The 24,325-nt window shown below is 32.8% G+C and overlaps 1 protein-coding gene across 1 annotated transcript in view; it reads left to right on the top strand.

The window, feature by feature from the left end:
* Positions 1–24,325, top strand: part of uex (metal transporter uex) — a 167,242-nt gene that overhangs the window by 9,102 nt on the left and 133,815 nt on the right. The gene's annotated exons all lie outside the window — the stretch shown is intronic.

Below are 24,325 nucleotides of genomic sequence, written 5' to 3'. Positions count from 1 at the left end.
ATATAATAAATAAGATACAAAAAAAAATTGTTGAAAATGTGTCATTTTTAGCATTATAGACGGTAATACTACCTTAAATAAGAAATAAAAAATTAAAAGAATATCTGTCAATAAAAGATTCGATTCGTAACGATTGTCAAAATTTAAAAGTCATAAATGTCATCCAATTAATAACAACATTGAATCATCTGTTTAATTTTATACGATGTTTCTCGTTTTAAAATAATTTTATATAAATACAATTATTATTTTTAAATATCGTATTTAGTTTATATAGTAATTAAATTTACTATCAAATGAAGGGTACATATCCATAAAGAGCTAAGTCACCAAATGTTTATTTCGTACAAAACGAAGTTTAAATTTTAAAACCGGTTATTGATAAATTGTTGATGGTTATCATGAACCCTGTTGATTAGATCTGTTACTTGGGTAATTAATGAGACACACACAAGAAATTAAACTTATATTAATATTATGTAAAATAGAACATAAACTTTAATTGGTCAAACCACCAAATATTATTGGCCTAAAGGGGCCAAGTCCAAAAAAAAAAGGTTAAAATGACAAGTAGACAAAAGTTATTAATATGAAATAATTCTAGTTCTTGGGCAGGTTATCGAAAAATTGTTTTGCTTCGTCACCACAGAATCGTTTCAAATCATGTAGGCATTTAAATTTTTTAGCCGAGATTGGTATCAAACCTAAAAATAATATTGCTTAATAATAGTATTCCAAGATATTAATTTTTTTTTATACCTGAATAAGAATACGGAGGAAGTTCAAATTCATTTTGTAGTAGCACAGGTTCTTTCGCTTACTTTCTTTTTCTTTCACTATTGCTGACTCCCATGCTCCATTATAGGACTCCCGGGGATATATTAATCTACGATGATCTATTTCCACAACGTCAAATGGCGATTGTTTTGCACGAGCACTTCTAAAAATTTCAACCCAATCTGAAGGAATCTGAGCTCGTTGTTTGGAGTTTATTAAGCCCCTATTTTTGTCCGGTTTCATGTAGGAATGCCCACGAAAAGTAACTTTAACATAATCAAGTCTACATGTATTGTGGACAATATAATGCAAAAAACGAAACATTGTGAAATTTTTATTTTGTCCCCCACGCGAGTCGCAGAATATTTCAAGCGATCTTACTTGTATATCGAGAAAATTCCGTAGAAAGTCATTCAGCATTGAGCATACATCGGAGCTTCCCTTTTTGCCAAGTGTTTCCGGGTAAATATAAATCTGAACATCTTTTTTATGTTACGTCTTCAGGTAAGTATAATTTTTTACTATCATTTACACTGTAGTCATAATCATCATCATCAGTAGCTCGACAACCCTTTCTGGGTCCTGGCTTGTTCTAGGATTTTCCGCCATTCTGTTCTGTTCCTGGCTTTGTTTTTCCAGTTGGTAATCTTAAGTGTTTTCAGATCTTGTTCCACTTGTTCCATGTATCTAAATTTGGGTCTTCCCTTTCACCTTCTTCCTACTGGTGTTTGCCTCATGATATGTTTTGGTGTTTCAGTCTCCAACATTCGTTCAACATGGCCTATCCAGCGTAGACGTCCGATCTTTATGGATGTTATGATCTCGGGTTCATTGTATGCTGTGTATAGGTCAAAGTTATATCTTCTGCGCCATATGTCATTTTCCTTTACCCCCTTATATATGTGTCTAAGGATTTTTCGTTCAAATGTGCCTAATAGGTTTTCATCGCTTTTCGACAGTGTCCATGTCTCTGATCCATATACAAGGACCGGTTTTATCAGGGTCTTGTATATTTTGCATTTGGTTTTTCTTGTGATGTTGTTAGATCTTAGATGTTTAATTAGTCCATTATATGTTTTATTCGCGATATGTATTCTTCTCTTAACTTCTTCACTGACATTGTTATCTGCGGTAACTAGTGAACCTACGTATGTAAAATTTTTCACGCTTTCGATGTTATTTACACTGTAGCGGCAGAGTATTATAATCTCTTAACATAAGTATGAGTTCTGCTCATTAATAGAAGTCATTGTGTTAAAATTCTTGAGTACAGTTTTTCTTGTTTCTTCAGGCACATTTTGAAAACATTGTTTACTCTTTTTGATTTATTCTGTCTAGACACTACTTCAGTGTCATTTACTATTGTTTTCTATATTCATTGTTATTTACTTAAATCACTTAAAAAAAAAATGAAAACGACTAACCGACGAACTCTAAGCTGCGCGTATCAGATCAACGTCTATCAGCTGTTTATATGGACTTTACCCTTTTAGGACCTGTCTGATGAGGACTTGTCCCCTATTGACGGTATATGCGTAAATTATAATTACCATTTCACGGGAACTAGGTGCTTTTCGAACCTGTAACAAGCCGCAGACCACTTCTATGTTAAAATTGCTACAAGATGTCACCATTAGATCGATTTATGAAAAATTGCGACTTGTCCCCTTTTGGACCTGTACCCTTCAAATCATATTTATTAATATTTTATTTAATAATATTAATTTAATATTTCGTCTAAATTTGACAGGCCTGTCAGAAGTAAATAACGTATGCTTTGTAAATACCTTAGCAGATGGCGTTAGGAGCATACTCCTAATAATTTATTGAATTATTTTAATATAATATAATTTGTTTAAAATATAAATAATAAATATATAATAAAATTACTTTGTATAATTTTAAATATATTATTTAAATTTTAAAAATGCAGAAAACATTGTATGAAGCTTCCGCTTATCTATAGTACCGCATACTGTACCATTTTTTTAATTTACTATAGTTATTGTATACTATATGATTTGAATTATTTTATAAATCAAGTAAAATATTTATTACTATCGGATTTTTCTCATATTTATCGATAAAATCAAATTTATGTTTAATCCTTAATTAGTATTTACATATAATTTGCTTATGAGCTATAAATAGAAATAAATGTATTAAATATGACATCAACCAACACATTTATTTGTATTCACGACAACGTGCATTTAAACAATTCAGATATAAATTGATAAAATACAGCGTGAACATAGCTTTTATTGTTTTATTCCGACAAATATATCTTTTATATATTTCCGAAATGTTTACAAACATTGTATTTTTACTATCCATTGAGAAATATTAAATGTTCTAGCTATAATCAGAGTGATTTTTGGTTTAAGCAAAGTTTCATTCTTTCCAAATAAAGTTATACAGTTACGTTAAACGACTAGCTCTGGCACACGCTCATAAACTAGTACCAAACTTGTTCTTTACTTTAAACTTCACCCACAAAGAAAACAACTATCTAAAGCCGGAATCAGACAGCTCGTGGAATGGCGCTTTTTGCTGTTTTACGTCGTCAAAGAGACACAGAAAATCGATATTAACGATGTAGTGGTTATATTGCCTACCACATTGGGATTACTTATAGGGGGTTGAAAATTGGGGACAGAAATTGCTGGGCTGGAGATAGGGTAAGCAAAACAAACCGGAACTTTTGCGAACGGCTACTCTTGGTTTGTTTGGAGAGCTGGGTCGCGAGAAAGTGAATGAAAAGGGGACTGGAATGGGGTAACTACAAAAAGTGAAACAAAGGTAGTTACATGGATTTCCTGGACAAAACAACACAAGAAGGTTCCTAAGCTATTTAAATCGGACGCCGTTTACAAGAATTTTTATACTGGATGGAAAGATAGGCTTTTCTTTCCTAAAAAATACATCAAAAGGGTTCAAATCTTTTTAAAGGAAATAATACTCTTGGTTTAGGGAGAAACATTAAATATTTATTATTATTTCACCATAAACAGTTAAATACAAATAATAATAACAGAATACAAAAACAACTTACAATGTTGCTATCGGTTTACAATAAACTCTAGACGTTGGGGACACTTTAAGAATTTAAATTATTGTTGAAATTAAATTGAAAAATATCTTTTTAAATGGAGCTTACTTACTGAGGTTAACCTTTTTAAAACAACAAAACAAATTCAAAATTTATGGTTAGGTATGTACTAAATGTCCGAAGAAAATAATGCTAACTGTCATATGTCAAGATTAAATTTTAAAACTTTATAAGAATAATTAATATGACAGTTCGCCACTCCCTAATATTTATAATTTTATTTATTACGATTTTTTAACTTGTCATGAAAAGCAATTATTGAGGAAAAATGTCTATTTTTACTTGAAAAAAATTTAGCAAAAAGAGTATTTGATTTCACTGAATAATATAATCTCCTTTAAAATTTCTGGGGTTGTAACTGGACTCAAAACTCACTGCAAAACAAATAAATGCGTCTCACAAGCTGTAAAATGGTCTGGAATGATCAGGGACAATAAATAGACGATGGGCTGGGCACTGGATCATCGGGATTTGGGTTAATTAACTGCAATCTCCAAAGCTTGGCTTTTCAGAACTTCTCGAAAACATGTGGACCCCTTATATCGTTGTAACACCGTACAAATCTTCCATTTAGGACATAATACAACACATATAATTCAGCAAAACTTTTGTTCCACAAACAGAATCTACCGGCTTTCTGAAGATTACACGCCCAGCTCCTTTCCCATCAAAATTTCAAATCCAACTTAAACTGTAACTGTTAACTGCTCACCAAACTACACATTTTCCTTAACAAAAGACGAAAAACGAAAAAACATTACCAATTTGAAGAAAAATTTGGACTACAACGAAACCAACTGCCTTTGACAGAGGTTCCACCGATAGTGATAATCTTTAAAACTCATTCGCCAACTCGGTATAAACAAAGCATATAAACGGGAATGTTTCTGTTTATTTGACGCGCAAAATATCCTAAAGCGGCATCTCGATCAAAGGAATACCGAAGAAATACCCATCTGTGTTATATAAACAAACTTCAAATGTGTTTTTTATAAATCTCGGCGACGCAAAAAGGATTGAAATAATATTTCGGTGTTTTAATACATACAGGGCGATTTTTAATACATACGACCGAAAATACAAATGCTACAACGATCAGAAAAGAGACAACGGTTGGCATCCTACGTTACTGTGAAATTAGTAAATATTTGCATTTAATACTCATCATCGGACCAGTCCGATGATGAGTATTGAATAGTGTTGCCCAAAATCGGTCTTGGTCTTGCAGTCTTGGTCTTGTTCTTGCGTTTATGCGATGCAAAAAAATATGTAATAAAAATTTGAAAAACTGGACTTATGCGCATTACGAACAATACCATAAACATACATACCGAATCAAAATATTCATTAAAAAACACATTTGACACGTGCTCAGAGGTCATAATTACAATGTAAAAATAAAATATTTTGTTCAAATTCATTCATTAATTGTCCAGATGTTGAGAATAGCCGCCCTCTAATCATAAAATAATTTTGCATTGCGCCGACAGTAATATCGTATCGATTTTTTTTTAAAATATGTCACCTTAGCTAATAAAAATATAACACTTCAATTTTTTTTCCCATTAATTTAGTTAGGAGTAATCTAAATAAACAAATCTTATCGGCCTAAAACATTGTTTCTACTGAGTCTGCGATGAGATCATTCGGTTAAACAAAATTTCACAAACAAAAATAACAGATAATCCCGCTCACCGTGTAAACAAAATCCCGAAATTTTAGTTTAGAATAACGAAGTAACGATATATATAACTCTCGGGTCTGTTATTAGATACTTCGAGTATTGGATAGTAACGAACATAGAGTAACTAGTAGTAGTTACTTTTTCGACATCACTAAACTTCATTCCCAATTGAGCTTTCCTTTGAGTCTAATGTAATAATTGTTTTTCATCTAATCCTTGTTGTTCCCAGAGTGACTGTAATCCTTGTTGTTCCCAGAGTGACAAGTTTGCAATTTGACATGAGGGACAACGATTCAAATAGTTCTAGTCGGAGTAGTGCGCGTTGGAGTTATAGATGTAAAAGACCTAAAAGCAAATTTGATGAGTTTTTCGAAATAATTCATGCATCCCAAATTGCTTTGTGTAAATTGTGCCTAAATAGAAAGGTTATAATGAAAATGAAAAACAGAAACACGTCAAGTTTAAGGAAGCATCTAATATCTTTTCACAAAAAGGAATTACAAATATTTCTTCCTGAAAAAAAAAATCCGGTGGAGATATCACAAACTTTTTAATAACCGCTGGAAAAAGTGGACATGTAAAAAAATATACTTATTACCTTAGAGCTAAGATTGTTAACAACATTTATTTTGCTTTAATAAGTAGATTATAGTTTGTTATCTTATCACCTAAAGAATCTGTACCCTTGATACATTTATGTGGATTTTTTGCCACATACCAATCTTTTTTAAGATTTCCATTTCATATATAGTGGGGGGTCCATCAATCCCTTTCTAGGCAGATAATCTTCTTTAAAATACAGTCAAGTTTATGTCATTAATTTGTTTTTTTTTTGTGTTTTAACCATGTTTTAGCACATGCAAGCTTATTAAATGCAAACGTTTATTAAGAAAAAGATTGTCTTCCATGAGGCATGGTAGATAGCTGAGTTAGTTTAGTTAGAGCATAGGCACGGATCACTTAGATCGTGGCTTCAAATCCCGGTGTCAGTTGTTTAGACATTTATTAATTGTCTTGGTCTTTATTATGGCTATGTTAATTCAAGCTTAAAATGTACTTACTATGTTACGTTGTTCTAAGATCTAAAGTAACGTTTAATAAATAGCAATAGGCTAATGGGTAACTGCAAGACTCTTGCTGCAAGACCAAGACCGGGAGTGCAATACCAAGACCGAGACCAGGTGTATTGGCGCAAGACCAAGACTGGCAACACTAGTATTGAAGGTCGCGGCATATTATCATGCACGTATAGTTTCCGGCACATAGCGTTTCCAGTCCAGCAATCGGACTGCGCGTTCACATTTTCATACATAGAACGTTTCAGTTTGGTGCGGTGAAGATGTGTTCTCGCTTTTCCAAATATTTTCTTTTTTATTTGCATCATGATAGCATTTATCATTGTAGTTATATAAAATTTCTTAACCGCGTACGAGTTCAAATAATTTTTCGAAATCCATTTTAACTTGTACTATCAAACTGTAAATATCAAACCAAAGAGTATCTTTAAAAAAAGAAGAGGTATCACTTCCGTGCAAAAGTCCTAATTGTTTATTACTTCCGTATTTAATTGTTATAAAGCAATGAAAACACATGCATAAATGACAAAATAGCCTCAAAAATAATACTCTGTATCAAAATCAAACAACTACCTAAATACAACTAGGGCAAAACGAAGGACTCATAATTCACATTATCCGTACCAACAGGTTTCGACTCGTTCCGTAGCGGTCGGCATCCGTAAAATATTGTTTTCGAATATACTGAACAGAAACGTAAGGTGTCTGATACGATACGTTCCAGACAGTGTGAATTGTTCATATTTAAAACCATTTAAATTATATTTTTCGGAAACTAAACGCTACGGGCTGGAAACGCAACGTGCATGATAATGTGCCACGACCTTAAGGGTTATCAATTTTTACCGCGATCAGTGTTGGCTTTAAAAATTTTATTAAGTTGGGTAATTTTTACAATGATAAGAATTCCATCATAACCTCGTTAGACCATTCCATAGTAAAACTATCACGACACTTACCGTACCTCTCCTAGCCGCGTCCGAAAGATTGGATATGCGGTGCCTCAGCTTCCGATTCTTTCGCCGGTCATAAATAGACAGTTTTGCCATATCACAGGGATCGTAAACCACAAATATTGAGAAGAAATACAGTATTCCACGTTGTGTTTTTCTCGTCTTTATATTTTGTCTTTTTCTATTACGTATTTTCTATTTCTCTTCGCCGATGAAGAACGTCACTCCACGTTCTGTAAGATCGCTCCTTAGACCCCTCCATAATAAAATTACCGTGGCAGCTCCCTAGCCGCGTCCGAAGGGTTGGACATGCCGTGCATCAGCTTGCGATTTTCTTTTGAACCGGGTCGATTTACCCACAAACAAGGGGATAGATAGCACATGCCGGCCATTTTTGCCCTACCCCAGGTATCGTAAGCCACAAATATTGAAAAGAAAAACGGTATTCTACGTTGTGTTGGTTCTCGTCTTTATATTTTGTTATTTTCTATGACGCCTTTTCTATTTCTCTTCTCCGATGAAGAACGCCACTCCACGTGCTGTGAGATCGCTACTTAAGAGTTCACCTGATCTCTGTTTAGAGTTTTGCTCTGTGAATGTTTTTAGCTCTCGTTTACCAAGCCATTAAACGTTGAGGACCGCGTCCTCAACTATCACAAATATACCACACAAATTTTTCCCTGAAGCTTCTTCCACATCGTTGGAATGCCACGCCACATCTTTTCATTCTACCGGCGTGTAGCTTGTCAGGTTAGGGGTCGTATTTTCGAATTCCAGTTTTTTGTATTTTTAAATACTGCCTGAACAAATTTATTCGTATACGGCAGCGATTCGAATGGGTTTAAACCACGTGTCATTTTAGTTCACCGTTACTATCCTAGAAACGGTTTCAAGCATTTTTCGATATCAGCTTCTGTTCGTGAGATATAGCCCATTGTAAGTTTTAAAATTGACACACCATTATATTATGTTAGTTATTTTACCATATCATGTATCTTAATCATTTCTTCAAAATTACATACATATTGTCTAAAATATGGAAACCACGGTGACATAATTCCAATAAGATTAAAATTTGTGGTTGACTTACAAATTATTCAAGACATCAGTTCATAATTGATATTCTAATTTAATTTTGAATTTTGTTTTCTTATAAAATCAAGTTAGCATAAAATACTAGTGATAAACATATGCAAATGTTATCAGTTTAGTAAGCTTAGCTTTTATTTTCGTTGAATTATTTTTTTTTATACTAGAATATTATGTTTCATTATTATTGTTATATAATTAATTATTAATATTATTAATTATTTACAAATTGATTTAATTACAAATAAATTTTACAAATTAATGACAAATTTTATGAAACCCTCTTACACCTAAAAAGTAACTTAAGTTGAAAATAGGTTTTAAAAGATATAAGTAAATAAAAATTACCTTCTGTCATATTCAGTGAAGATCTTTTGCAATAAAATTTAATTGTTAGCAAGGAAGGATGACTATTTATTTGCTTTTACCCGGAAAAATTTGAAGAAAACATTATTTATGTCTAAGAGACTTACTCCCCCGCTTTCGGAATCATTTCGGAAATGGTTCTCAAAATACAAACATTAATAAATTAAACAATTTTTTTTTTTGTTACTGGGTGAAAAATTCTTCTAATAATTAAATTTTATATGACTCATTGATATTGACAATTCAGACATATATTATACATTTTAAAGTAGACGACTTTAAAATGATATTGCCAATATTGCTGAGTCGCGTTCCTGGGACGACTTTATTGTAAGATAGTTCATTCGATTACATGAAATCAACTTTAACTTGAGAATATCCACATTCCATGATGACAGTAAAATTTTCCTGTTAGTGATTCCATAGTAAATCATGGGGAAAAAAAACCTCATAATACTATCCCGACATAGTAAGCATTTGATCTTACATTTAGTTTACTTTCAATTTCGTATCATTGCGCCAACTCTGAATTTTGATTAATAACGGCGTAAATTAATATAAATAAATCCAAAATCAAATGGATATGTACCTGAGTTAAAGTGAGAAAAGAGATTTTGTTACCATTACCATAGTACATAGTTCATCTAATCGGCTTAGCTCACGCTTGGTTGAGCTGTTTTCAGACTAATAGTATTTATGAATGACAGTTTTATGGACTTCGAAAATGTGATTTCCATAAACTTTAATTACAATTTACGCCGTTATTACCCCTCCGTTCATCGGGTGACCATTCTGAAACATTTTCGGTCGGGTGTGGTTCGTGAGGACCAAAATGAAATACCGCCTCCCAAGCAACAGCATACATTTTATTGCTAATTTCGCATCAACGTGTTTTAAACAAATCATTTATTATATAATGTTTATTACAGAAACAATTCCAAAATTTTTTTAAGTCGTATTAGGAAAATTTTAAAAATGTTTACAATTTCAACGCGTATTTTTTCAAATTTTTGAACAGCGACTAAATAATGAAAAAAACATTTAAAACTAATTAGAAACAAACAAAGTGCTACAAAAACATATATAAACTAAAAAATTAAATTGTGGACACAAACTACAGTGGTCAAACTTTGGTGGTCAAATTTTCTAAGCCATCTTTGTGGTCCATACATAGCCAGGATTTGCAAATTTTTGCAAAAAAGCGAGTTTTGCGTCTTTTGCAATATTTACAATTTCCTCTTTTACCTGGCTGGGCTGGTACAACGTCGACCTCAATGCCTGAGAGTCTCAGGGCCGAAGCACGCACAGCTTAGTGATGTAACGAATATTCGCATATTTTTGCATATTTGTATTCGCGAAATTTGTGCGAATGTTTTGCAAATATAAATATGTATAAGAAAAAAAAATAATTTGAAGATTAGGTTAATAAAATAAAAATCCATTCACTTCTCAGTTTTTTTATTAAGAAAACTCACTTTATTTTATAAGCTTAGAAAACTATAAAATTAGAAAACAAAAATAAATGATGCAGTGTAAACAAACAAAAACAAATTATTCTCTGAAACTTTTATTATCCAAAAGTTTTTAATTTTAGACAATCAGCTTGAAAAAGTCTAAGAATTATTAAACTACAAATTAAAAATAGTCTATGTGTTTTTATGTAGAGTTTAAACAAATAAACATAAACAGTTCGACTTCAGTTAGATAAGTTCAGATAAATTTATTAATTCAGCAATTTTCGGAACAAGATACATATTATAATGTACACTACACTGTAATGTAATACAGTACATGATTTGTATAATTGTTCTGAAAATTGCTGAATTACTAAATTTTGCATACGAATATTCGCATTCGTATTCGCGAATGTCGGTGGCATATATTCACATTCGCATTCGCGAATGTTCAAAAACTGACATTCATTGCATCACTAGCACAGCTTTTGTCAAATGCGTGTCAACTGCTCTCCGTCGTATACTCTCCTGTACCAATTCCATACCTAGGTTTTTTTGGAATAATCTTCGCGTTTTGGAAAATCCTCCATCTGGGTTGTTGCCTTTGTAAATTACAAATGCATTATTTGCTGCGAGATTAAGGAGATTATAAACTACTACCATTGGCCAACGTTTCGTATTTCTGGAAACATTATATGATGTGATCATTCTGTCTACAACATCTACTCCACTCTTTGCGGAATTATAAACAGTAATTATTTCTGGTTTTTTCTGATCACCCTTATCTTCATCAATCCGATCATCTCTGTGCACAGTGGAAACAGCAATCACATTTTTTCCTTTCTTCGGTATATATGATACGGCAGTGATATCGTTGCTAAATGCAAAAACTGAAGAATATACCAAATAATCCAGTTCACAAAAATGCACAGGGTTGCCAAGTGAAACAAGATTGCAATAAAAATACAACTAAGAAGCAGTAAATGATTGTAATTTCGAGACGAATCTATTCATGTAAATTTTATTGCATTTGAGTGACATTACATTTTCCATAAGATGTGTGCGATATCCTTTGACAAATTTGTTTTAAAAAAATTGTATATAACAAATTTTTGACCATCACTTTCTCTGGGCAACATGCACTTTTGTTATGAGGGGACTATTTCAAGGAAGATTATTCAAAAATATGGATTCAGAATATTTTTCCTAGCCAGTGCGCCCATACTACCCGGACTAACAGAAAAGTCCTTCAAAACATATTTTACAATTTTTTTATAATAAATACAAAAAAAATATATTATTTTTTTCAACTTTGCTTTCACAACTACGGACGGACAATGTTTGTCTGCAATGTTGCAGCCACAAAACATAATAATTGTTTCAAAATGAAATACGGAATATACGGAACATCCGGCTGACGAATTCTCAGCAGGGATTATTTGAATGCTTATCACGTCCGAAATAACGAGAAAAACGTTAATCGAAAAATGTCATCGCAATAAAATGTTTGTGAATGTAGTGGCACCATCTGTTGAAACATCCATACTTGCAAAAAGAAGCCTTTATTGTGTAGCTTGTTATAAATATAAAGAGCAAAATGTGAACGAAAATTAAAGAAATGGCTTTATACCACTTCTTTATTCGTGTATATAATAATATAGAACCATCGAAAAAATAAACCGAATTTACGACTCGCTAATAGCCTGGTCCAGTGGCGCAACCAGAATTTTTCTGTGGGGGGGTTGGTTGGGCACCGAATTTTTTTTTATGCTGCCTCCATTTTAAGTCCTTAAAATTTTGTGAGTAACAGTGTCGGAATGCTGCCGAGGGGGGGGGGGGGAATTTAACGCTCCCGAATGATGTGACCTTTATGGTTTGACTTAATCAATATAGTTTTTTTCTTAAATTCTATATTTTTACACCTCTGTTTTGGTTATAAACGTAATATTTGTAAGGTTTTTTAATAAAATTTCAATTTAAAATAAAATTAAAATAACACAGAACAAAAAGCAAAACTTATCGAATGTTGTTTCTGTACAGGCGTGAAATAGAATGGCGAGTGATATTCTGCTGCTATATTTATATAGAACATTACAAATGCAACAAAAGTAAAAACATAAAAGGACCCTTAAAAAAATTCAGGCTGAGGTTGCGAATGATATGTAAGTTCTTGAATCAAATAAGTATGTTACCTTTTTGCGTACATCATCATCATTCTGGCTTTAAAACCCTGCGTGGGTCCTAGCCTCCTCAAGAATTTTTCTCCAGTCCTCCCTATCCATCGCCTTTCTCCGCCAAGCACGTATTCCCATATTTCTCATGTCTTCATCGATGTTATCAAGGAACCTTGTTCTGGATCTTCCTCTTCTATGACCAATGGATCTATCAAGGAGCGTTTTTCTAGCTGGGTCATTTTGTTCCATCCGCATTACATGTCCTATCCACCTCAGACGTCCTATCTTAATATGTTTTATGATATCAGGTTCCTGGTATATTCTATAAAGTTCTAAGTTATATCGTCTTCTCCACACTCCATTGTCATTCATTGCTCCATATATTGGCCTTAGTACTTTTCTTTCGAAACATCCTAACATGTTTTTATTACTTCCTGTTAGAGTCCAGGTCTCTGAACCATATGTTAGGACTGGGCGTATTATTGTTTTGTAGAGTTTTATTTTTGTATTTCTCGATATAATTGTGGATTTAAGGAGGAGATTGTGCCCAAAATAGCATCTGTTAGCGGTGCAAATTCTACGGTTTATCCCTGCGGTAGTATTATTTTCAGTGATAAGGAGCGCTCCCAGGTATACAAATTCGTTCACTGCTTCGATGACGTCGTTTTCTATAACGATTGGTCGTAGGCTTTGTGGTTGCGTGCTTATTTTCATATACTTCTTTTGTTGGTGTTTATTATTAAACCCATTTTTGTAGCTGATTCTTTTAATGATGCATAGGCCTCTCGTACAGCGTTTTCCGTTCTCCCAACAATATTGATATTATCAGCATAGGCCAGGATTTGTACTGATTTATTATATATTGAACCAGTGGTTGTGATTTGTGACATACGTATTTTTGCATACAGTATTCCAAAAAATAAGATATTTCATAAAAAAAAATTACCAATTTATATATTTTAAAAATGCCTAGCCATAAATTTTTAGATATTTAAGCAAATTGATTTAAAATTGTCTAATCTATGGCAATTTTTTTATAAAAAGGGACACACAAATTATAAATTTAGGACTTTTACTACTACATACTGACATCATATTGTATTTATTACACCAGTATTAAACTTTATTTAAATTTTTTATATCCAATTTAAATTATATACAGCTTCATGGTCAGTCACAATATCTATAGATACAGAGTAAAACACCGTGATTTATGACAATATTTATTAAATATATTATTTACAATTACAATTACAAGATCATTTAATATTTCATTATTAGGAATCTATAATTTTGTTTTAAAATAAAATTATACAGAATATCATTAACAATTTACCATCATAATTTTTTTTAATTATCTGAAACAAAGTGTTTATACACTTTAACAATAACAATATTTAAATCTAAACTATACACTAAGACACCATAATTACAAAGGGTTTTTCCATATATTATCAGGGAGATATTGAATTTCTCAATTTCATTATTGGATTTAAAATTAAATTTAGGCTCTTTTTAAAGTAAGTTAATTATTATCACATACCTTGAAAATTCTGTTGAAAATTATCCACACCAGAATTCACTCTAAACTGGAGCTGGATATTAGTGACACACAATATGGGTTCCGCAATGGTATGGGTACCAGAGAGGAACTATTCTCCTTCAACGTGCTGACGCAGAGATGTTTGGATGTTAACCGTCCTCTTTACGTCTGTTTTATAGACTATAATAAAGCGTTTGATAAAGTAAAACATGACCGACTCATGGAAATTCTAAAAAATAAAAACCTAGATGAAAGAGATTTACGGCTAATAACAAACCTTTATTACAACCAGCGAGCAATAGTACGAATTGAAAAAGAGACATCTGAAGAAATGGAAATAAAGAGAGGAGTCAGGCTAGGCTGCATACTATCACCTCTATTATTTAACGCTTATTCTGAAGAGGTAATTCGAGAAACTCTGAAAGATGAAACAGTCGGCATAAGAGTAAATAGAGTCTTAGTTAACAACATCAGATATGCAGATGATACAGTAATAATAGCAGATAGTTTACAAGACCTGGAAAGACTCGTAAGTAAAATAGTAATGTGTAGTAGGGAGTACGGACTCTCGCTCAATATCAAAAAGACGAAGTTTATGAAAATTTGTAAAAACAACCATAATACTAACGAAATCTTGACAGTAGAAGGCCAGCAGATCGAAAGAGTAAAAAAGTACACTTACATTATGAAAATGAAAAAGGTCCTATGTGGCAAAGATTTAACATTAGCTCTTAAAGTACGCCTAACAAAATGTTACGTATACAGTGTACTATACTATGTAGTGGAATCATGGACGTTAAATCTAGACACAATGAGACGACTTAACGCCTTTGAAATGTGGACCTATTGAAGAATTATGAGGGTTTCCTGTTTAGATAAAGTTAAGAACAATGAAGTACTGAGAAGAATAGGTAAAGAGAAGGAAGTTGAACTTACAATTAAAGGAAGAAAGCTACAGTATCTCGGACATGTGATGCGGGGCGAGAAGTATGGCATCCTGCGACTCATAATGCAAGGAAAGATAGATAGATAGAAAGATAGAAGAAGCATCGGAAGAAGACGAATTTCATGGCTCAAGAACCTGAGGGTTTGGATGCAGCTCAAAACAACTATTTAGAGCTACTGCCTCAAAAATTAACATAGCTATGAGGATTGCCAACCTCCATAGCGGAGATGCACCTGAAGAAGAAGAATTATTATTACAGATAATTCTTGTCAACCACAAAGACTAGTTAAGACAATGATTCTATATTTCTCACACTTTTTTCGATTAGGTTTCTTCGTCAGAGCAATAAAAGTAGACTTTAGCCACTCTTGCATACCGATGCATAGTATTCATTACATAATCTCTTAGTAACTCCGAGTGAAACATATCTGACCATACTGCTTTCCCGTCTTTAATGTTTTTTATATATGTTTATACTTCACTTAAGTATAACTGGAGGTCCAGTGTCATAGGTTATACTAGATAATAGCACGTTTATTGCGTTGGACTGGAAACTAATCTGAGAAAAACAAAAATTAACAATATCAATATCAAAATAACCCAGGCATGCAGATAACTGGATCATCAACAACACGATGATAGAAAGAGTAACAACAATGTATAGTAGGGAGGAAGAACTATGTATTACTTACCTCGTGAATCCCACGGAGACGCTCAATGTCCTGGTTGTGAAATCTGGAAGAAATCGTTTGATTGCAAGTCATTAGAGTTTCTTAGAAGTTCGGCTTCCAAAAAAACGATATCTAGTTGAGATCGAAGATGTCTTGCGAAATTTGGGCGCTAGTCGTTTCGACGTACTTTAACTGATAAGGACTCACATTAGATGCGATTAGATTTTTGATAGTATTGTGAGCATTGTGAACTCTTTGATAGTATTGTGAGAAAATTTAGTAAGTTTTTCTTACCTTCGGAATATTTAATTATTGACGAACATACAGAAGGTCCATACAAAAGTGTAGTCTAGTTCGGAACATATTGCGAACATATACCACTAGATGGAAGTTGCCTCCCCATTTGATGGTATAAATTAAAAATCAAAACTTCTTAGATCCTCCTGCCAAAATTACGTCATTTGCAGTTGTACTCAATATCCGAATTTGACCATTGATCGAAATTTATACCCACAACGCGTTGTGAATTTCGTTTATTTCTCACGTTGCGTTTCGGGTATTTTTGACGTGCACAGAACGCGTTGTAAATAGATTACAATGACCCACAATGCGAAACTACGAAGGTCGTCGGAAACAAATTACGAATATCGCTTTATGACCAATAGAAATACCGACAAAGAGAAATACAGAAATCGCATATCAAATCTGACCGGTAACACGGGTTTTATTCAGTGTAGTTTTTGATAATTTTGAATACAATGGGTGAATCAATCGAAAACATTAAAAAAGAATTCGAGGATGGTTTGAATAAACTTTACGTGGTGGAGTCAAGTATTAGGTCTACGCTACTTTTAGAAGGCGACTATAAAAAACTAATTTATGAGGTTAAAGAATTGCGAAGATTGGGCAAAGGACTATTTTCTAAACATTATCGAAGACTCTATATATATATATATATATATATATATATATATATATATATATATATATATATATATATATATATATATATATATATACATATATCAATTATTAAATATTGGAGAAAATGAACATCTGATAGCCAAAAGACACACTAACGAAGAGGAAATCAAATTTTTTTGTTCGTCGTGAGCAATTATTTGATAATGTGCATACAGCCCACATAAATATAGGACATGGTCCGTATAACTTTATTTTAAAATTAGCAGGATCATTTGACAAATTTTTTGTTTTTGCGACCATTGAAAACCAAAATAGCACTTGAAGTGGCTGACCACTGGTTAATATTTTTTGTCTAGTAGGTGCTCAATATATCTTGAAAAGTGATAACGGTAAGTTTGCCAACTCGGTTATTGTAGAACTAACTACTATGTGGCCTGGTCTGAAAATAGTTCACGGTCGACCAAGACACGTACAAAGTCAAGGCTCTGTAGAGAGGGCTAATCAAGATGTCCGAGATATGTTGATTACCTGGGTAAATGATAATAATAATACAAAATGGTCCGAAGGGTTGAGATTTATACAGTCCAAGAAAAACAGATCTTTTCATAGAGGAATTGGTAGGAGCCCTTATAAGACCATTTGGCAGACAAAAAATGGTTTAGAAGATGCGGAGCTTCCGAAAGATGTCCTTGATAAACTACAAAATAAAGAAGACTTGAAAGAATTAATAAGTACCATGGAAAACGAACATGATGATGATTATTTAAAAAATGGAGAAGAAAGCAACAGTGTAGAACCCTGCCAAGAGAACTTAGAGAATCAAGACAAATATATGAATGAATCTTTAGAAATTCTGGACAATTATAACCTGATTAAAAATAATGAAGATGCACCCAATATACAAGAAGGCAAAGTTGACAGCAATTTCAATGATCAGTTAACCCAAAGAAGTAAAAGATATTGAATGAGGGAGAAGAATCACATAAAATGATGAGAGTTCAGGCATCAAAGATGGTATGTGAGCCAAATAAAAGATTTGCTCCTTTAAAAAAAGGGACTAATGTTTTGATTCGAGTGTTGATCCGGATGTTGATATAGGTCGATTAACTCCAAGAAATGTATTAGCCATTGTGTCTGAAATTGATAATGATGGCTTGTACAAACTCACTACTGAGAATGGACCACTGGATAGATTATTTTCAAGAAATGAACTCCTTCAAACCGATTCGCAGTTCATGTTTGAATCAAATGATATTAATAGTAAGATAATACTCTTGAGAACTGCAGCGAATATGTCATCCAAAGGTTCTCGTCAAGGATCTCTCAGATGCAACTGTAAAAGGTTTAGTAGAGACAATAAATGTTCCTGTAAACAAAGGAACAAACAATGTAATTCAAAGTGACTGCAAACTGATCGGTGACATGCAAAAATAAATGAAGAAATTTGGTTCTAAAAATTTTTGTATTAAAAACTTATTTTTATCTTCATTTTTTAAATAAAATTAGAAGTTTCGTTATGTGGGTATTTGTATTTTTATTTACATCATTTAGCACCATTTACATCTTTTATAGCCATCATTTTTATTAACGTATTTTTATTTACATTTTTTAAATACAATTAGAAGTTTCGCTCTGTGGGTATTTGTATTGCCCATAACGGGAAAAATCGTCGTGTGTGTCCGACGGTCTTCGTAGTTTCGCATTGTGGGTCTGCGTATTATATCCACAACTACAACGTTCTGTGCACGTCAAAAATACCCGAAACGCGATGTGAGAAATAAACGAAATTCATAACGCGTTGTGGGTATAAATTTCGGTCAATGGATATGTATATATATATATATATATATATATATATATATATATATATATATATATATATATATTCATTATTGTATTTTCACAGAAAAAGTTTTTCTCGTAATTCAGACGAAACAGGAGCAATAACCCCACACGTATGTTGTACTTTACTATCGTTGATTTTCTTAAGAAACGACTAATTAATAATTCATATAAGGTTTCAAGAAGCCAATAAATACCATTCGAATAAAAGCACAGCACATTGAGACCGAGAATAAAAATCGTTACTAATTATTATAGCTTCTTACTAAAATGTTTTTGTTGACCTTATTTAATGTTTTTTATATGTACATACCGATGAGTTTATCGTTATGTACAAGGATAATCGCAATAGAAATGTAAAATTATGATACACATATACCATACCAGAAAATTATCCGCTTTGTGTTTGTTTAATGCTATTGTGGAACGTTTGCGATCATCTAGTATCTAAATAAGAAGTTCTAATTAATGTAGATCCTAGATTACTTCGTTGCTTTCCAATACAATGGTCTCCACAAAGTGACCGAAACACTTTTTTGAGGAGTCATAACTTTCTTGAGAAACCTCTTACGCAAATATATTCTAATAGTAACTGTAATTTGCTGCCAAGCATAAAATAAAGAATAATTTGATTTTTTATATTTTAGAAATTTTTATTTTTTTCTGATTTTTTTTTGTTTGTAACTAGTGTTGCCCAAAATCGGTCTTTTTGGTCTTGCGTTTTTACCAAGACCGCCTGATTTTAACAAGACCAAGACTGACCGTGCAAGATTTAATCAAGAACAAGACTAAGCCTGCGAGACTCTTGCAGAATATTTGGGACACTCGTATGTTTTTCCTGTTGCAAGAAATCTTAATGTTACTGCTAGTCTCGCATGTGCTGATATTGCTTTCATCATCATCATCATAAGTGGCTCTACAATCCGTTGTGGATCTTGGCCTGCTCACAAAGAAGTCGCCACTCCTGTCGATTCCTGGCAACTTCCCTCCATCTTCTAACCCCTAGAATCTGTAGGTCTTCTTCCACATCATCAATCCATCTCATTCGTGGACGTCCTCTGCTTCTTGTGCCCTCTGGTTTTGAAAAGCTTTCATCATAACAATATCTTGTATTGTATTTACGGAGTAATCAATGATAATAGTTTCAAATAAAGTTTTTTATCCATTCGTTAATAATTTTTGTAATCTGTAGGTTTAAGTCTCAATTAATTTATCAAATTTACGTGGGAGAAATGATTTCTTTTTAATAACCAGCGTTTAGACCATTCAGTGCGATCTCTTTTTTTTTTTTTTTCTTTTCTGAAGAATAAGTGTTAAGCCAAGTACAGCTATCACATCGTTGTCGTCCATTGTAGTTTGGTAGGTATATACCGCACAAAGTACCGTGGGCGTCCTGCACACACCGTCACATAGCTTAACAGAAGAGTTAATGGCAAAACTGTTTTAAAATTGTACCATGTTCTGGTATACTACACAAATCTTCCAACTATTCAAGTGGTTACTCTTTTATAAATCTGCCATATTACAGAGAGTAGATTTCCACTTTTTACCGGTCTTGATTATTAACCCATTACACAAAATTACCGGCTATGTTCAACTCGAGCTGCCTTATACAACCTGCCTGCTTCGTTGCTCTTCTCAACCTAACTTGAATTCCCCTCTTGACCTAAATCTAATACTAGTGTGGGAGACCCTTCTTACGTCCATAACATAAATTTCTTGTTTTTAAAACAGGCCTTAACTATGTTACAAAGCGACCCTCAAACAAACTACTTCCCAATATGAAGAAATAACACGTATTATATTGATTTTTCTACCTCACAATGTATTCAGAGATTTGGGGGATTTGAATGTAAACAAATCGTTGTTCAGCGACAAAAAAATCTTGAAATATTATAGTTAGAAATAACATGTACGAAATGGGGAATTTTAACTTCGTTGCAATCAAACAAACAGGGGAGTCTTTAGAAATTTTTAACATATTAATATTTCGTAGTTAAAAGAAAAATTTAAAACGCTACAAACTAAGAACGGTAGCGTTTAAAAGAAAAATTTAAAACGCTACAAACTAAGAACGCTAGCATCATCTGTTGTTTTGGATGCATGTGTCATAAAATTTTTTGACTTTACCCCAAACTAACTCAATTGCATTATAGTGGCAATGGTAGGGCGGAAGTCGAAGAACTTCATGGCCATATTTAAGAGCCATTTGGTCAGTAACAAATTTCTTTTGAATTGTGTGCTCTCCACACCTTTGAAGTAAATCGACTTCTAAAAATATGTCACTGTGATAAATTTTCTTTTCGGTCAACTACAACTTTATTTCTTCTTTTCTTTATTTCTTCTTTTGTCCAGGTGCTTGTTATCAACCCAAAATATCTACTGTTTTCTTATTAAATCGGTTTTGGAATATGGTAGCAATATTTGGTCTCCTCATTATAAATGCTACAAAGATCTATTAGAAAGAGTACAGAAAAAGTTCTTAAGATTTATTGCTGTTAAATTGAGAATACCTGTACATGAAATTGAATATACATTGTTTTGCAATCTTTACTTAAATTGCCAACTCTTGAAGAAAGGCAAATTTTGCTAGATGTAGCATTTATATATAAATTAATACGAGGAGGCATTGTTGCTAGTGCTCTTTTGGAAAAGGTTTACTTCCGTACTCCCTGTAAAGACAACAGATCCCAAGACTTATACTCGAACTTCTACTGTAAATAAACCCTTACAGAGAATGTGTAGAAATGCAAACAAATTTAATAGTAATGATTTTTTTCATTTATCACTAAGTACTATTAAGAATAAGATCGAAAATACCTCTTTATGTAATCACATTGTGCTTTAATAGTTTAAGCTAAATTTAAGTTGATTTGTAAAAAAAATGGCAAGTTCGTAAATAAATATTACATTACATAGCAAAGTAGTTATTGTAATAAAAGTTTTGTGAAATCTACTGTGCTCAAATAAAATATTTATAACTCGCAATCTACAATATTTCTTCAACATCGAACTACACCTTGTTTCAACAAAGATTAATTAATCGGCTTCTTTTATCATCAACCAATATAGAAGTTTTGGTTGTCGTCTTGGTTGTTGAAGGAAAGAAACATCTACAACCGTGGATATAGACAGGTAGACAGTTTGTTCGAAGACTAATGAAAGTAATTCAGACATCACAGAAGTCGACGTTATACAAAACTAATCTGACGCAGATTGGAGTAGACTGTTATTATCAGAAGAGCTAAAAGCGGATCTAGAGAATCGAGAATCGCATTCAATAGAATGAAGTATGAATAATTCATTAAGACGATTGGCTATCGATTTTGATTCAGACGTCTGAGTGAAGTAAGCAATGTAGATCTACACATTAGGACAGTTCGTCGACAACTCAATGATGGTAATTTATCATCAACGAGACCAGCTCTATGCCCACTTCTATGTCTAGAACATCACAGAGCTTCGACTGGCTTTTACAAGAGAATACGAAAACTAGACTGGCCCAGAGAGGAGTAATAAATATTTTGTTCTTAGACGACTTCAAGTTTTGTTTAAGGTCTTGTGGTTCTTGTAGATAGAAGTTTTACGACGTGTGCAAGGTAATTAGAAGACAATGTGGCACCTCATGCGCCATTCATAGAGTCCAATTTTATTTTTATGGACGATAAAGTGCATCCAAACCGTGCTAGGATTTGTCGGCATTAGTGCGTATGAATTAGCCAGCTTCCAAAGATGATCTAGATTAAATGAATTGAAATATATGCGGCACACTGGAAAGCCTGATTCATGCACGGATTCCCCGTCCTAACAACTTGATGGTATTTGTACCGTAGTTCAGGCAATATTGAACGAATTAACAATTTAATTACATTATTATCAAGATATGCTTAGTCACGTATTTCCTCGAATCTAAGAAAATTATATTTTATCATGTCAATTGTTCTTCTTTACTACTCTTGAAGTTTATAACTGAAAAATTGTAATAATAACCAGTTCATTTTCGGCTAACTACTCTTGAAGTTTATAACTGAAAAATTGTAATAATAACCAGTTCATTTTCGGCTATTTTAGTGAAAGATATAAATATTGTATACCTATTTGAATTTTATTATATTTTTCTGTATCCACTATAAATCGTTTACGTTGCGAAACAATACAAGTTCAGAGTTTACTGAACGCTTATGGATTGATTATGTTATCTAGTTTAACCAGGCAAATTCTTGCAAGATCAAAATAATGTGTAAAAAATGGTAATGTAAATATGTTGCTTATGAGATATTTTATATAACTCAAAATATAGATACATTGTACAAGTATTTAACTCAAAATTGTAATGCTACGGCGCTCTTGAATTGGAACGAATTTTGTAAGTTTTATTAATTCGGATTTATTTTGAACGTTTTCTCAAACCTAATATTAAAAATCCAATACAGATTTAATCAATAAAAAGCCTTGACCGCATGTCTAAAACAAACTGGCATATATTCTATTTTTAACTTCGATTACCGGGCATATCATTTATCTCATAGTGGGTTAAAAGCCATTGCAGTTTCAACCCAAGGGTCCACACCTCTTCTGCGGGTATATCCATCAATGACAGCCTAGAGGTCGGTTCCAATACAGAGCATTAATTATTTTCTATTTTAGCCTTACACTATCAGAACGTAGATGTGGCAAAAAAAAACAATCAAATAATGATTCACAAAATAAAAATTTCGTTCTGAAGCTATTTTCTTGTGACATTTTAATATAACTTACCATTTTTACTGAGAATTAACGACAAATTAAGTTTAAAATATGTTTATTTTGACGTTTCGATTTCCACTTCAAAAATCATTCTCAAAATACAAATTAAAATTTAATGAGAATATTTAATTTGTATTTTAAGAAAGCTGTTTTTTCAATAATCGATAAAAATCTCTATAACAAGTTAAATAGTGGATACAGTAATATGGCAGTTTTGAGATGTGAAAAAATTACATTGGAATCAATTTTTTAAACTTCAAATCACAGTAAGTAGATAGTTTTAAGTTAACCGTCATATAATTCATAACTATCAAATTAATAAATTGACTGCTTTTCAAATAGTCTTACGGTTCCTTATTTAAAGTTAGGTTGTTAGGTACATCGATGTACCGTTATTTATAATACGACGACAATGTCGTTCGTATAATTTACTCCATGGTAATGCTATTATGCAGACCAATAATGACACACGCGGCAGAAACACGACCCAGAAAGACACAGGGAGGACAAAAATAATGTTAGAAACAGCAGAGATGAAAATACTTGGAAAAAATTATGGTAAAACACTATGGGACAGAGCTAGTACAGATACGACGTAGATGCAACATGGTGAACATCAAGTACTGAGTACATCAAGAAGAAATAGAAAAGTAGAATGGAATGACCATAAGAGCCGAATGACAACGAATAGAGTAGTAAAGGTGGCAAGAGACGGTTCCCCAGTAGGAAGACCACGAAAACGATGGAACGACAACTTACTCGAGGCACATTGAGTCATGTCTGCATAAAAAGAAGAAGAAGGTAATGCTATTGTTCGGTTGAGCCGACGCTAACGCGGCGATGCTAGCGCAACGACATTAGCTCTCGTATAACAGGGCCCTTACTAGTGCACAGATCACGCGTTGCGCGCATCCAGTTATACGTAGCGCTGACGATGCGGACAAAGTGATTTCAACGCTACCCAACTA

Source organism: Diabrotica undecimpunctata, chromosome 7, assembly GCF_040954645.1.
Source record: "Diabrotica undecimpunctata isolate CICGRU chromosome 7, icDiaUnde3, whole genome shotgun sequence".
In the NCBI taxonomy this organism is placed as follows: domain Eukaryota; kingdom Metazoa; phylum Arthropoda; class Insecta; order Coleoptera; family Chrysomelidae; genus Diabrotica; species Diabrotica undecimpunctata.
This window is presented reverse-complemented; position numbering and strand designations above follow the sequence as displayed.